The 15,919-nt window shown below is 41.2% G+C and overlaps 1 protein-coding gene across 2 annotated transcripts in view; it reads right to left on the bottom strand.

Annotated features, from left to right (window-relative positions):
- The window catches only part of LOC122810396 (solute carrier family 12 member 4-like), a 2,349,234-nt gene that overhangs the window by 2,110,170 nt on the left and 223,145 nt on the right, over nt 1–15,919 (bottom strand). The window lies entirely within an intron of this gene.

The raw sequence follows: 15,919 nt of genomic DNA on the forward strand, positions 1-15,919 counted from the left end.
TAAGCATACTGGATTAAACCAAAATATAATTAAAAAGCAACAGGCCTGAACCAAATTAAAGCTAAATTAAATTAAAAAACAATCTGAGAAAATAGTTAACAGTCAAGTCTCTCAACAGCTTACTTATTCAAATGCAAATCCTTCTGTCAAACAAGACCTCCTTTACAACTACCACCCCAACGACTGAATTAGTCACTGGTTTAAGTTTACTACAGCAAGTCATTTATTAGGCTACAGTCCCCAGTGAGAAATGTAAACTAATGTCTAGCAGAACCAAGACATGAACAAACCACATGTGCAACTTCCAGCCAGTCAGCAAGAATGCAACCAGCAAATTTAAGTACCGTTAGCTCATTAAAAAAAGAATTCTTATAGCCAAAATTAAAAGAGTTGGAATGGGAGAGTACAGAAGTCAAAGCAAGGATAAATAATTATGGGAATTAATTTAATGGGCTATGGAGAACCATATTTTGTTCGACAACAAGAAATGTAGAGTCATGCAGGCTGGCAGAGGCAATGTGGAGTATCTATCCTAAAAGCCAGAGCAGCATTTTTCAGAACTGTATGCATTAGGTGGACTTGGATTTTCAATAAACTACCCCTAACATTTAAATCTCATGTCAGCAAACAAGTTAGGAATAGCCTTATTATTAAAACTATCTTTCAATCTATTTTGCAAAAAGGGTAGAACTCTTTGACATTACACAAAAAATCTACTTAGACACTTTGAAATAAGGTTGGAGGAAAACTGCACACACACCAATGATATTAACATACAAACGTATTAGGCAAGACAAATTTTGTTAAACACCTTGTCTACGAAGAAAGATTATATAAATTTATTTATTTTACATTTGACGACTGTGAAAGTCCGACTGGATGCATGTCCATTTTCATCGGAGGCCCAGGCAGAAAAGCTCCACAGTTAAATTTTAAGCAAAATATAAGGTGTATACAGAAGCATTCAAATTTACACAGTACCAAACTTAACATTGATTAGTAACATAGCATTGAAGCTTAAGATTTAACATATTTACATACTTATTACATTTTTATATTTACATTTATTACATCACATTTACATATTTATACATTTAAATTAAATCTTTATTCGCTATACTGCCACCTACATAGATATGAATATTGGTTTGCAAGTGGTATTCAAAGGTTAGCTTACTTTAATCAATTTTGGACATTTTCTTTACGCTGCTCACGTCTTAAGTGCAAGAAAACCACCCGATGGTACATGGAGCACAATTTTTTTTTGTTTGTTTTTTTTCATGGCTGTGTGGACAGAAGGAAAATTATGTGCCAGATGAGATGTACATCAGAAAACTGCCAATTTTCAAAAGCAGAGTAGGTATTTCACATGAGACAGGGTGTTTTAGACCATGTCCATGTGGAGAACTGCTTGTAGTGACCATTCTAGACCAAAAAATTATGCCAGAAGGCTTTTCATACCTCTTTCAGTCCGGGATGCAGTTTAACATATTTATCCCAGTTTGGTACAACCAGGTTGTTGTAAAGAAGTGGAAAGGTCATACTATCAGACTCCAAACACCCAGAAAAGGTTTGGGCAAGAAGCACAAATGTAACACATGAGCAGGCATTTGTTGGAAATGGGTTAGCATCAACTATGCCTCATGAAGTTGAGCATACAGCAGAAAGGTCATTCCCTATACAGTTTCAGCTGATTACGACAGAGTTAGTCCTTAACTTTATCATTAAGTTTTACTGAATCAAATGGCTTGTCTACTAAGACTGCAACACAGTAAGCGCCATCTGTTCACCTGGACCAACGCGTAGAATTTTTTTTTTTTTTTTTTTTTTTTTATTTTAAATATACTGTGCCCTTATGCCATGGAAATTTTCCTGGACTTATTGGAAAAGTAGACAGATTGATGCAGAGGATAGGGAGAGGACAGAAATGTGTGCATTTTTAGGGATCCTCAATAACGGGAAAACAGCAGACTGCGTGGGCTTCCTGATAAAGAAATAAATTAAAAGAATGCACGTTCCACTACAGCTGACCAAAACAGAATAGGTACCAACTCACTGCGTGGACTTCCTAATCATCATCTTCTTTCGGCTGTTTCCATTAGGGGTCGCCACAGCGGATCATCTGTTTCCATTTCTTCCTGTCCTCTGCATCTTGCTCTGTCACACCAATCACCTGCATGTCCTCTCTCATCACATCCATAAACCTTATCTTAGATCTTCCTCTTTTCCTGTTACCTGGTAGCTTCATCCTTAGCATCTTTTCCCCAATATACTCAGCATCCCTCCACGGTGGTGCAGTGGTTAGCATTGCCACCTCACTGCAAGAGGTTCTCCGGTTCAATTCTTGGCTGGGGTGCCTTTTGTGCAGAGTCTGCATGTCCTCCCTGTAGTCACGTGGATTTCCTCCGGGTGCTCCGGTTTCCTCCCACATTCCTAAGACATGCTGTAGGTGGACTGGACACACTAAATTGGCCCTAGGCATGAGTGCGTGCCTTCTGTGGAAGGTTGGGTGCTGGGCTGGCAATTTGACACTGTAAAACTCCACTGCCAATCATGAGCAGACAGGTGATCCGCTGTGGCGACCCCTAACCGGGAAAAGCCAAAAGAAGATACTCTGCATCCCTCCTCAGCACGTCCAAACCAATGTAATCTTGCCGCTGGCTTTGTCTCCAAATCTTCCAACCTGGGCTGACCCTCTAATAAACGTATTCCAAATCCTGTCCACCCTAGTCACACAGTGCAAATCTTAACATCTTTAACTCTGCCACATCCAGCTCAAACTCCTGCCTTTTTGTCAATGCCACTGTCTCCAACCCATATAACACAGATGGTCTCACTACCCTCTTGCAGACCTTCCCTTTCACTCTTACTGGTACTAGTCTGCCACAAATCACGTTCCACTACAGCTGATCAAAACAGAATTGTCACCAGCTCAGTCACATAGTCCATGCAGCTGAAATTCCCAAGACTTATCCTGGCCTGATTCACTCTGGAGTCATGGAGAGGATCCTTTCTTCACTATGGAGGTCAGGGGAAATGATGACTCCAGCATATTAGATGACCACAACTTCAGTGAAAAACTCAGATGAAGAATACCACAGTTCCCACAGATGGTGGCATCAACATGGCTCTAGACATCTCCTATAATCATTTTCTTTGTACTGCTGGCCCTGAAATATTTTGTTTAGGCACTAAAGGAAACAGTCAAGATTTTTGGCTGGCAGGCTGCAAGACTTCATTACCTGAAGCCTCTGTCCAAGCACAGGCATCAGTGATATGACATGGCAGCAAGACGACCCTGAGCAGGGGAACCTAAAGCAGACGAGAGAGATGCAGTCTTAGGAAGGTGATATGAAGAGGGCTGAACATTGGTGACAGTAATTCTTCAACACTTAAAGATCAGTGTAAGGGGACTATAGCCAGCAATAGCTAGTTACATGTGGAAGAAAGGCAAGATAAGATCATGCAACTTTTGAATTTTTGACTAGTCTGAAGTCCATCAAGCTGGATGGTAATTTAGCAGACCTAATAAGAGGGAAACACTTCCTAGACAAGAACCATACCAGCCTGCCACTAACTTTTTAACTTTTGCTTCTGCTCAAGCTCTTGGTGCAGAATTTCTGTTGAGCTAGTAAACTCACAATTTGATACAACTTCACATTTAAAATGTGGTAAACTATTTAATCATGTAATGTTAAATTCACTTTTTTTTTTTTTTAAACCAAACTTGTTTTATCGGTGTATATTTGATTTTTAAATGTTGTAGCAAGCACAAAACTGAAGGAAACTTATCTAACACTGGACATGAGCAAAAATATGCCGCAACTAACTACTTCTAGTAAGGCACCTAGTGGCTTGATGTCTAAAACTAAAGCTCTGTGAAATTTACAACTCATTGATCAGAGCTTTGGTACACATTACCCAGAGAAACAGTAAGAAAACATCACCATCAGGCCTGCAGAAGACTACACTAAAAATAACTCTTTGGAATCTAAAATCCATCAATGCATGCAGAGGAAAAGAAGCAGGACTCTCCTAGAATAAGCTTCCAATACTAGGATACGAGACTGAAAACCTGTAACCGATCACTGACACTTCAGACATGTTTGCAGGATGCAGAGAAACAAAGGAGACACTCACAGATTTCCTCCTGTTTTACTTCTTGTTCAATCAAAAATAAACTGAACTAGAGGACAGATAGTTCATTTAAAATTTATGGTTGTGCCAGAGTCAGTCGAAAGGCAAGGATGGGCTTAACAGTTTGGTCATGGGGAAGGTGCTTTGAAGCTTTGAAAGCTGAACTGCTGTTATATCCTTGTCATGACATACCCCATTTAGTTCAGACTACTGCAGCAGTGGTAAACATTATAAACATGGAATGGGCTCAAAACTGATGGTCTGCATAGAAAGGAAAAAATACGAAAAGAAAAAACAAAGTTATCAACTTTGAACTTTAACAGAGAAGATCTGAGGTGCAAGGCAGACCCCCCCCCTCCAGTATGAGATGGAAACACCGTCTAGTCAAGCAGCTTGCTCAGACAAATTATGCACATGGAAGTTGCTGCTCCATTGGCACAGAGGGATAAAGCCTTGACAATGGCCCCGGTGACCAAGGTTCAAGCAGAGACTCCAGCGATGTAATGGGCTTGAGGGAAAGGGACATGGATAGGTGATGCAAAAAATCCTACTGGCTCTCTGACAGCATCAACCACCATGACTCCCTTCAGATCGGATATGGCACAGGTAAAATTTAACAGACTAAAGGTAAAATGAAGCAGCCAGCAAACCCAACATTGGATATGAGCCATTGCAATTGGTGTCCAGATGAAGGAAAAGTACCCCCTAAAAAAGGTAAGCATACAGCATATGAGAGACTCAAAAAGGAGTACTGAACGAAGCTCAGCAGCTTGTAGTACTAAGCCCTTTGGGTTATGCTACAAAATTTGCTTTAAACAGAGGTTACAAGATGGATTTCAAAATGCAAAGTGATGTGAAATCAAGGTAATGGTTCTTTCAATGTGTTTTATTACCTCAAAAGTACACCAACTTCTACAGAAAGAGAGCAGTTTTATTTTACTATGAATATTCAGAAAGTCACTATGTGGAGTCTCCATATCCCCACTATGCCAGTGTGGATTTTTTCTGAGCGTTTTTGTTTCTTCTCATCTCCCACAGAGATGGAGTAGGGGAGTGTCAATCTTCCAAAATGCCCATAGGGGTGGGTGGGTGTGTGTGTGTGTGTGTGTGTGTGTGTGTGTGTGTAAACAGACAGGTGCACTATCCAAAATGACCTATAAAGCTTTGAATCACTGGCTGCCAGAAGAGGGTCCAGTATTCCCACGACCCCATAAAGGATAAAGCAAGTTCAAGAAAAACAGAGGACTTGTTCACAACTGTTTATTGCCAGTTATGAGAAAACATTAAACACAGGAGATGTTTCCGTGAAACACTTCAGTATTTTGACACTATTTTTAATATGCCATTTGAATTCCTCCCACAAACTAACTGCAAACATTCAACCATAAATTATTTTTTTTGTTTAAATACAAACTGCAAAACTGGCATAAATCAAGTAAATTTACTCAGTGAGATGGAGCAATAAAATGAGCTTGTAGTTCGGATAAAAAGGCGAGCACTTTTCAAAACAAATACCTGCCAAACTTTAATTTCACCACTGCATGTTTGTTAATGACCAATCTGTGGTACTGAGAGCAGAAAACACCAATTTCTCTGCATGACAATTCTACCACCATTAACATTTGCAAACCAAGTGAAAGGCACTGATTGCGTCTTTCAGCTTTTCCCGGTTAGGGGTCGCCACAGCGGAACTCCGGTCCACTAATGATTGGCAGTAGATTTGTACGTACTGGCTTGCCAGGCCTAACGTACAACCTTCAATGAAGGAATGCCCATTCACATATGCCACTACACAGAAGATGCTCTGAGAATCGAACGGGCAACGTCTGAGGCGACAACACTACCGCAGCACCACAAAAGCACTGATTAACTTCCCCAAATAAAAACAGCCCCAAGTACATAATCTGCTGGCAGAATGGAAAAGCTTACCACACAATCTCAGAGGTATCTCTTCCTTCACAACTTTTAAAGTACTGCCCAAACAACTTCTTCAGTCGTAGCACTTGCTCACAATGCAGTAACACAAAGGAGCCACTAGAGAACAATAGCATAATTTAAAAAAAAAAAAAAAAAAAAACAACTTTTTCCTCATCTCCCATGATATTTTAAATCCTGACTTCCTGGGAAATTGCAATACAATATTTTCCGTTGCTATCAGTTTCCCTTTCTACCCACATCTTCTCTACCTTATATTCTGCTACTGGCCGCTATCAATGTGTCTTCCCAATTTCTTTAATTTTTACAGATTCTTAAGCATTCTTGCCTTAAATATAACTGCTAGTCCCCACTATTAAGAAGTCTGTTGTTTGAACACCAGTCTGTGGGCTATATTTGTGTGTAAATTATAATTATAGAAGCCTAAAACAAAGAAATTTCGCCACTATAATAGCTCAATTTTCTTAGAGCATAGCAGTCCCATTGGTACTTTTTCCTTTAACTGTGCTCAATTCATTGTTTTTAGCAGTCCACTGTCTACCTTCATTAAGTTCTTTTTTGTTCTTGTGTAACAAGAGTTTTGATCCAGTAATTTTCCACAGCTGCACTACTGCATTCTGGCTTACTTCTCATTGGTTTGCATCTGTGGGGTTTGGGTGGCCTTTAGACTTTGCATTTCAAAGCCCATAGAAACCGCCTTGCGTTATACGGTTGCTCAGTCAAGAGCATTTTTTTACCATGATCACCATTAGTAAAATTCAAGGTAATACTGGACCAACTCCTACCAAAACTGCATCCTACAGCAACCAAATCAAGACTTTAATCTACTAGTTCAGAGGCCTTTTAAACTGCATTGTTCCTTTTACTTGTCTCTATCAGAGGATTTGTGGCTGTTTAAGTTAAGTCTCCAATAGTTTTTCTCTGTCTCTTTGCCAAGTTTGCAACCAGCTTCGTTCACCTTCGCTAATACTCAGGCAAACTCTGCTCAATTACCTCAAATTTCCACCCACCCCCTCTTAGTTTATATTTACACTTCCATAATACAACCACATATTCCTCAAACCAATACCATTAGTTCTCCACATAAGAAATAAATATAATTGCTCCCAATAATAACACCCACTTGTTTACCACCCAAGACCCTCTTTCAAACCGTCTTAATCCTTGCTTCCTGTAACTATCAAATAACATCTCTACAACCAACCCAGTACCCTCCATTTTCTAATCCCAATTTACAAAGTTAAAACCAAAGTTAAATAAGATGCACCTAACTCAGATTTTAGAGCATCTTCTAGCCTTTATCAACGATTAACAAATCCATCTGAGGACTTCAACCAATCCTCACAAAGAATATCAACATCTACCAGGCCTGCCTATCCTCCAAACACTATCGCTACAAACCATATCTCATTTATCTATAAATATCTCAAAACTAAGTATTCAAATTTATGATCAAATAACAAACCAAGACCAAAATATAACTGACCACACTCTTCCCTCTGTAAAATATCAATTCAAAAAATTAGAGATATTCATTCAAACCACGTTACATTGTTTATAAAACCATCGCTTCCAACCCCAAAATAAACAGTCACCTAATGCAGCACAAACAGAATCTGAACTCACCTTGCCAAATATAAACCTGCAATAAAATCAATGACATACACGCCCACCTTGCCACATACACTCCTGATGTAGTCATACCTACTGAAACTTGGTTAAAAAAAAGGATGAGATTCCCCCCCGATGCAATATACTCAGGCATGACAAAAAACAAGCGGGTAGGTGGTGTAGCAATCTACAAAAATTCCCTAACCATCACCTTACTTCCACAGGAAATACCCATATTTAACAATACTGAACTTAAATATAGTTTTGAGTTTTAAACAGCAATTTATACACCACCAGGGAATATCATTGATACTACTGTATGTGGCAAGTGCCCTTGCAACTCCCACTCTATTATCACCCACCCCATCCACCCACTACCTACCCTGATTATAGCAAAGCTCGGATGCTCATAAGCCTAATACAGCAGGAACTTCTTATTGTAACAATTGTTAATGTCGGTAATGTACTTCGAAGATAAACATTCTAGTTGTCTACTGATGTACTATGTTATTAATCTGTAACTATGTTTGTAATTGTTAATTGCTATGTTAATCAAATTGTTAATTGCTATGTAAATCCAATGCAACTACTGTCTGTATATTTTAACTGTGGAGCTTTTCTCCCCGGGCCTCTGCTGAAGATGGACCTACGTCCAGTCGGGACATTTCCGGTCAACAAATGTAAATAAATAAATACTGAAGCTACAATACTTGGAGACTTGAATATAGACCGGCAACTCACTTCAGGTAAGTAATAAAGTACAGTTTTGTACCTACCATAAATGTAGATGTTCGAGGATTCCATTGCTGCAGTCCTTACTATTGGGTATAGTCCGCATCCAGTCGGCCCGAATACCAGATTATAAGGCTGACGTCGGTCAGGGCGCATTAGACTGACGTCAGTACGTCAGGGTACTAATGCGCATGACCGGCGTCATATCCTCAGTCTTTTCTTGCCCCAGATGTCAGAAGACCCTAAAAAGACAAGGCCCAAAATACCTGCACCTAAACATGAACAATATATACAAAAATATAAGCAGGTAAATCACCTACACAACCACCCCTAAACACAGAGGGAAGGAGGGAGGGTAATTGGACTGCAGCAATGGAATCCTCGAACATCTACATTTATGGTTGGTACAAAACTGTACTATGTTCTTCGTCTTTCATTGCAGCAGTCCTACTATTGGGTAGAATCCCAAAGCAGAGGTAAGGGAGGCTGGCAAATCATAAAGAAGCAGGAGCTGACAACATGCCTTGCAAAACAGCTGTGGCAAAACCAGCCCTAGACTTAGAGTAGATAGGAAGGTGATAATGCTTAGAGAAAGTATGCACTGAACTCCAAGTAGCTGCTTCCAAAATATCCTTAGTTGCCACCGTAGAAATGCTGTTGAAGTGGCAGTAGCCCTAGTGGAATGAGGCCTAATCCCAGCTGGAACCTCCTTGCCATGATGGGAATAACAAAATGCAATGCAAAAGCCAATCCACCTAGAAATAGTTTGTTTTGACACAGGCTTGCCCTGCGAACTCAAAGCAAAAGAAACAAACAACTGCTGAGACTGCCTAAAATCCTTAGTCCTGCTTAAGTAATAACGAATTGCCTGTGTACATCTAAAGTATGCAAAATCTTTTCCCCTTTATTTTGGGGGTCTGCATAAAAGTAGGCAAATGAATAGTCTGGTTTAAAGCCACACTAGAAACCACCTTAGGCATAAAGGAAGGATTAGTACGTAATGATACCCTATCCTTATGGAAAATCAAAAGGGCTCGACTGCCATAAGGGCCTGCAACTCAGACACCCTTCTTGCAGAAGTAATAGCCAACAAAAAAGCAGTCTTCCATGACAAATATTTCAATTCAGCAGTAGCGAGGCTCAAAAGGTTGTAGAGTAAGTTTTTCCAACACAAAATTGAGATCCCAAGCAGGAGTAGGAGCTCTACGTGGGGGTCTTATATTCTTAGCCCCTCTAAGAAACTGCTTGAACAAAGGATGCGAAAACAATGGTGGGTCACAATCATAGTGAGCTGAGATTGCTGCAGCATGAATCTTGATGGAAGAGAAGGACAGACCCTTGTCCAGTAACTCAGTAAGATATTGAAGAGCCATACTCAAATTAGGCTCAGAAATCTCCACATTCTTTGCTTTACTCCAAAATAAAAATCTCTTCCATTTTGCTGCGTACACTTTCCTTGTACTAGGTCTTCTAGCTTCCATAATCACATTTAAAACTTGTTGAGGAAGTTGAGACCTGCTGTGTTTCAACACAGAATATGCCAGGCTGTCAGATGAAGAGAGTGAAGCTTGACATTGAGCAGATGACCGTCCTGCTGGGATAACAGATGTGGAATCAAAGGTTAAGGCCATGGAGGCTTCTTTACCAGACTCCGTAGTAGAGGGTACCAGTGTTGCCGAGGCCAATCTGGAGCTATCAAAATCATCCTTGGCCTGTCCTGTCTGACCTTTAACAGTACCTTTGGAAGAAGAGGCAGAGGTGGAAAGGCATACAGATGAAGGTTTGTCCAACTGAAAGACAGAGCATCCACTTTCCAAGCTGTGTAATGAAACCCCTTTGTGCAAAACTGTGGCAGCTGGTGGTTTAGTGGAGAAGCGAACAGATCTATGTCTGGAGTTCCCCATGACACTGTCAATTTCTGAAATACATGAAGATCCAGTTTCCACTTGTGGGGATCCATGATTTGTCTGCTTAACACATCTGCTAAGGAGTTCTGTGCTCCTGGCAGAAACCTTGCCTGAAGAGTTAGGTGCAAGCGTTCTCCCATAAAATCATTGCATGCCTGCATAGAGGATAAGAATGTGTTCCCCTTGTTTGTTGAAGTACCACATGACAGTTGTGTTGTCTGTTAGAATCAACACCTGCCCTGGAAGAAGTAACTCCTTGAAAGCCAGCAATGCGAACTGGACTGCTAACATCTCCTTTATGTTGATATGTAGATGCTGTAGTCTGGCAGGCCACTTGTCTTGTATCCACTTTACATCTAGATCAGCTCCCAAGCAATGTCTGAGGCATCTGTCGGTAAAATCTGACTGCCTCTGGCCGGGTCACAGAGAGTCCCTTGTTTAGGTGACATTCCTGAGCCCACCACAAAAATACTCTTTGAAGGCAAGGTATTATTTGAATGACAGTGTCTAAATCCTGGCAGTGCTGTGTCCATACATTTTTGAGATACCATTGTAACTTCCTCATATGCAGTTTGGCATTGGGAAGCACCAGAATACAAGATGCCATGAACCCTAATGCTTGAAGGACTGTCTCTGCAGTCAGCACGGACTGATGAGATAGTTGATGGAAGTAAAGTGACAGACTCTTTTGTTTGTCCGGGGTTAAAAAGGCCATCTGGGCTGCTGTATTCAGTCTCACACCCAGAAAGCACATGTCTTGAGAGGTACTAGACTGGACTTTATTTTCACAGAATACCCTAGGCATCTTAGCACTGCTATAAGATATTCCAGATGCTGTAGAAGGTCTTCCTTTTCTTGAGCCAGAATCAGGCAGTCGTCTAAATAAGGATAGATTTGAAGTCCTTGTAGCCTGAAGTAAGCTATCACTGGAGCCAGAACCTTTGTGAATACTCTGGGCAGTAGATAAGCCAAAGGGCAATGCAGAGAACTGATAATGAGAATCTCCAGCTTGAAACCGCAGATACTTCCTGTAACTTAGCCTGATATGCACATGAAGGTAAGCTTCCTTGAGATCTAAAGTTACCATCCAGTGATCTTTGCCCAGCAGGGGTAAAAGCTGTTGTAACGTCAACATCTTGAACTTGGGAATGTCCAGATAAGTGTTGAGGAGATAAATCCAAAAGCAGTCTCCACGTGTTCCCTTCTCTGGTACTAGGAACATGCGAGAATAAAATCCTAGGCCCTTTCTGACACAGGGACTGGTAGAATGATGTCCAACACCCATCTGTCTTGAGTAATTAAATCCCAATTTCCTTTGAAAAGAGACAGTTGTCCTTCCAAAGGAGCTGCCAGACGAGAATCTACTGGCAGTTGAAAAGGCAGGTCATTGGGTCTGTTTACGAAAGGACTGACCCTGCCCTCACCAGAAGTCTGAGCAGGTGAACTCCTGTTCTAGGCCTAAAGAACCTGGAGCCCTGCCCCTACCACGTCTAGACCTACCCCTAGACCGGGAATCATAAGCAGGATATGTCCACCCCTTAGCAGGCCAATTTCTACTAAACTTGGTGGCTGTACCTGCAAAAAATCTTTAACAGTTTGCATAGACTTAGCTTTGTCCTCCATTTTCTTTAAAACTGCTTCCACAGGTGAACCAAACAACACATCAGACTGCAAAGGAGCATCCAAAATCCTTGTCTTAACATGCTCAGCCAAATTTTGATCCCTCAACCAGGCATGCCTGCGAAGAACAGAACTAGTGGCAGCCCCTCGAGGAGGCCTGCACAGCATCAAAACCACATTGCAAAGAATGCTTGCCCACTTGTTCAGACACATAAACTAAATCCAGCAAGTCTTTACAATCAATACCTCCGCCAAAGCATCCACCTTAGATTTCAATTGTGAAAGGAGATAATTTTGATATTTCAGCATGTGAAACTGACAATTCAACGCTCTCATGGCTAGAGTGGAAGAAGTATACACTTTCTTACCCCACCTATCTAACGCCCTTGCCTCTTTGTCAGTGGGAACAGGATTTTTAACCACAGAGGCCTTAACACCTTTAGGCCCCTGAGAAACAGTTTCTGGGTCCGCCTAGGACTCTTAAACAAATACCTATGAGCTTGGGCACCCTATAGTACCTATCAGGTTTAACAGGAGCAGGAGGCAAAGAATCAGGGTTCAGGGAAGCCTCTGCAAAACATCTTCCACCACATTCAACACAGGAGGTATAGCTAAGGGCCTATGCTGGGGTAAAACAAGAATTCCTAAGCCTCTTCCTGGAATCAGAGTAATCCTGGCCTTCCCATTTAAAGTGCTCCCTCATGGAATGCAGAGTCTCTGAAAATGAAAAATCCTCAGGAGGAGAAGCCAAGGAGTGGCATCATCCACATCAGAATCAGAATAATGAGGATACTCCTGCAAATCTTCCGCAGAAGATTCAGAAGCCCCTGAACCCTGTTCAAAACTGTCAAACTCTGGTTCCACTCTAGGCCTCTTATCAGGAGGGCCCATAGAACCTCTAATCATAGTAATCAAATCTTCTGCCATTTTAAGCATATGTTTCTTAGGTACAGAACCCGAAGGCTAGGAGAAGCCCTACTGAAGCTGAAGTTGGCCTACCTCTAAAAGAAGTTTTGGCAACAGAAGGAGAGGCTCTAACTACTTTGGGAAGAGAGGAAGAATAGTTACCTGAGAAGCCCCTCAGCCTGGCCTGCCTCCTGAGAGGGTACATCCTGTAACAGTAAAGTTTCTGCCTGAGACTCTATAGAAACTCCCGGCAAAACCTCTGGCTCCACTGAGCCATCTAAAGAACCGGCGTCCGGGACTGCCGGTTCATCAACCCTAGGCTTCGCTGTTTTGTCCTTGCGCTTCTCATCCGGCGGCATTTAACGCTTCCCAAACACTAATCTGGCACAGTCTAACCTCTTAATAGTGCGTTTGTTAAACTTAGCACAGCGCAACCAACAACGTCGTGCTCAGGCCCTAAACAAGGTATACATAATGTATGGTAATCCCTATGAGGTATTTGTTTCCCACAAGAAATACAGTTATTCACTTTTCTGACATCCGGTTAAATACTGAGGCAAGAAAAACCAAAATGTTCCCAACGGGTACCAGCCAACTCTGATTCGGTCTGAAACTCCGGTTTCGGAAATATTTCAGAACGCCAACCTGCACTCGCAAAACTGCTTCTGCATCGGATCACGCGGCAAAAGACTGAGGATATGGCCGGTCATGCGCATTAGTACCCTGGCGTACTGGCGTCAGTCTACGCGCCTGACCGACGTCAGCCTTATACTCTGGTATTCGGGCCGACTGGATGCGGACTATACCCAATAGTAAGGACTGCAGCAATGGAAGACGAAGAACATCCACACCTACTAGAATCAATAAAACTTCAGGGAAACAATAAAGACTGGATTCTTACAAATAAACCAAAGTGACAAAAGTAGGCTGCCTCTCAATCAGCATGTGTAACCACATACCAACATCACCATAACCTAGATCAGCATAATCATAACCAAATATGAAGCACAACCAATTTCAGCAAAGATATTTTCAGTGCAACACAAATACAACCGGAATTGTACCTAGAACAATGCCACTGGATACTGCTGTAGAACAACATATTCTTACTGACCTTAAATAATACAGCACCACTGCGTTTAATTCCTACTTTATACAATCATATTCTCTCTCTGAAGCACATATCTGCCTTCCAGTCTCTACCCCTGTCCAGTCAAAACCACCCATAGCTCTTCAGTTTTAGTCAAGTTGATCCTTGGTCTATAGTTAAGGAAGTAGTTTTCAGTTTAACTGCCATCAGACTACCTAAAAATGACTGCAGAAGTCATAACTTTCCCTGTGCCCATACTATTTAATAGGTCCATAGCAGCAAGATGCGTCCCATCACTGTGGGAAAAAATCCTACGTCATACCACTGCCCAAAGGCAGCACATCTACAGAGTAGAACTACAGACCAATGTTGAGTCTCACCCCTCCTTCCAAAATATCCGAGAAACGCATCCATACACAGCTAACGCAATGCCTATCCTCAAATAACCTGCTCTCAGAAACACAACATGGCTTTAGGCCCAGCACAGCATCACTACTGCTCTACTACATTTTACCAATACAATAAACTGACATAGAAACAATGGTCTGCTTATGTCCACTATGTGCTTAGACTTGTCAAAGGTATCTGATACTCTCTCACACCAGTAACTGCTCATTCGATTCTCAGTAGGACTTCTACAATACTCCTTGTTGTGGTTCCTTAGTTACCTACCTGGAAGGCAACAAGCCATTAAATGGCAACAAACCTACTTATCCTTTCAACTAGTTAGTACAGGTGTCCCTCAGGGCTCTATCCTAGGTCCTCACCTATTTAACATACTTATTAATAACTTCCACACCTCCACTCACCATGCTAGTTTAGCTCAGTATGCAGACTCAACATTAATATGTGCGGCCTCAACAATAAATAATCTGAAAGACATTACCCAAAATTCTTTCTCCTCTGTAGAAATTTGGCTCAATCAAAGCACCACTAAGATGCAAGAAGTGGGTTTATTTTGTTTTGGTAACTTCCACCTCTGTAAAATCTTAGAATGTATAAATGGAACTGTTAGTTTATAAATGTAAGTAGAAATATAACTACTCTGTGTTTAATTGGAACTTAGTATAATTCAATGTAAGCAATGGAGCTGTTCTGTCCAGGCCTCCACTGAAAATGGGCATCACCCAGTTGGACTTTCCCAGTAAACAAAGAAATAAAAATAAATTATTTCTCATCATTCTTCCATTCTTATAAGCTAGTGATACTGTCAGCTGATTTCTGACATGTATACACCATTTAATCTCACTCACCCATTAAACCTGCTACAAAAATATGATCAAATCACAATGTCATAAAACAGACTTTTTTGCATATATAGCATTTTGTCTCCTTTGTACATACAAGAGAGTTCATTTACTGTAAAATATATTCTACGATACCTCTGCTCATATTTGTAGAAGCTGCAGTGGTACAGCGGTAGCATTGCTGCCTCACAGCGAGGTTCTCCTGTTCGATTCTTGGCTGGAGTGCCTTCTGTGTGGAGTCTGAATGTCCCTCCCGCGGTTGGGTGGCCTCCGAAAGACATGTGTGAACGGGCGTGCCTTCGTTGAAAGTTTGGCATCGGGCTGGCAACTCGGCACCATAAAAAAAAAAATTTTAAAAAATCAACTGCCAATCATTAGCAGACCGGAGTTCCACTGTGGCAACTCCTAACTGGGAAAAGCCAAACAACAAAACCTCTGCTCATATTTGTAACCCTCCACACAGAGTCTAAAAATGGTCCAAATAAATTAAATAGGTGAATATTTTATTCTGGTGTGCCATCTACTGTAGACAGTGGTCTCAGTTATTTACTATATTTTACTTGGCATTTTTTCTTATTCACTTGCTTTCGCTACACCACAGTACTCTAGTATCCATTTGCCTTTACTGTATACTACACTGTATGTAAATATCTGTTTTGGAGGCTTTTCCTCCTCAGACCTCTTAAGAAAATGGGATTAGTCAGTTAGCAAAACATATGTACATAGGCAATATA

This window comes from Protopterus annectens, chromosome 8.part1 (genome assembly GCF_019279795.1).
Source record: "Protopterus annectens isolate FY-2018-M chromosome 8.part1, PAN1.0, whole genome shotgun sequence".
Taxonomy (NCBI): Eukaryota; Metazoa; Chordata; order Ceratodontiformes; family Protopteridae; genus Protopterus; species Protopterus annectens.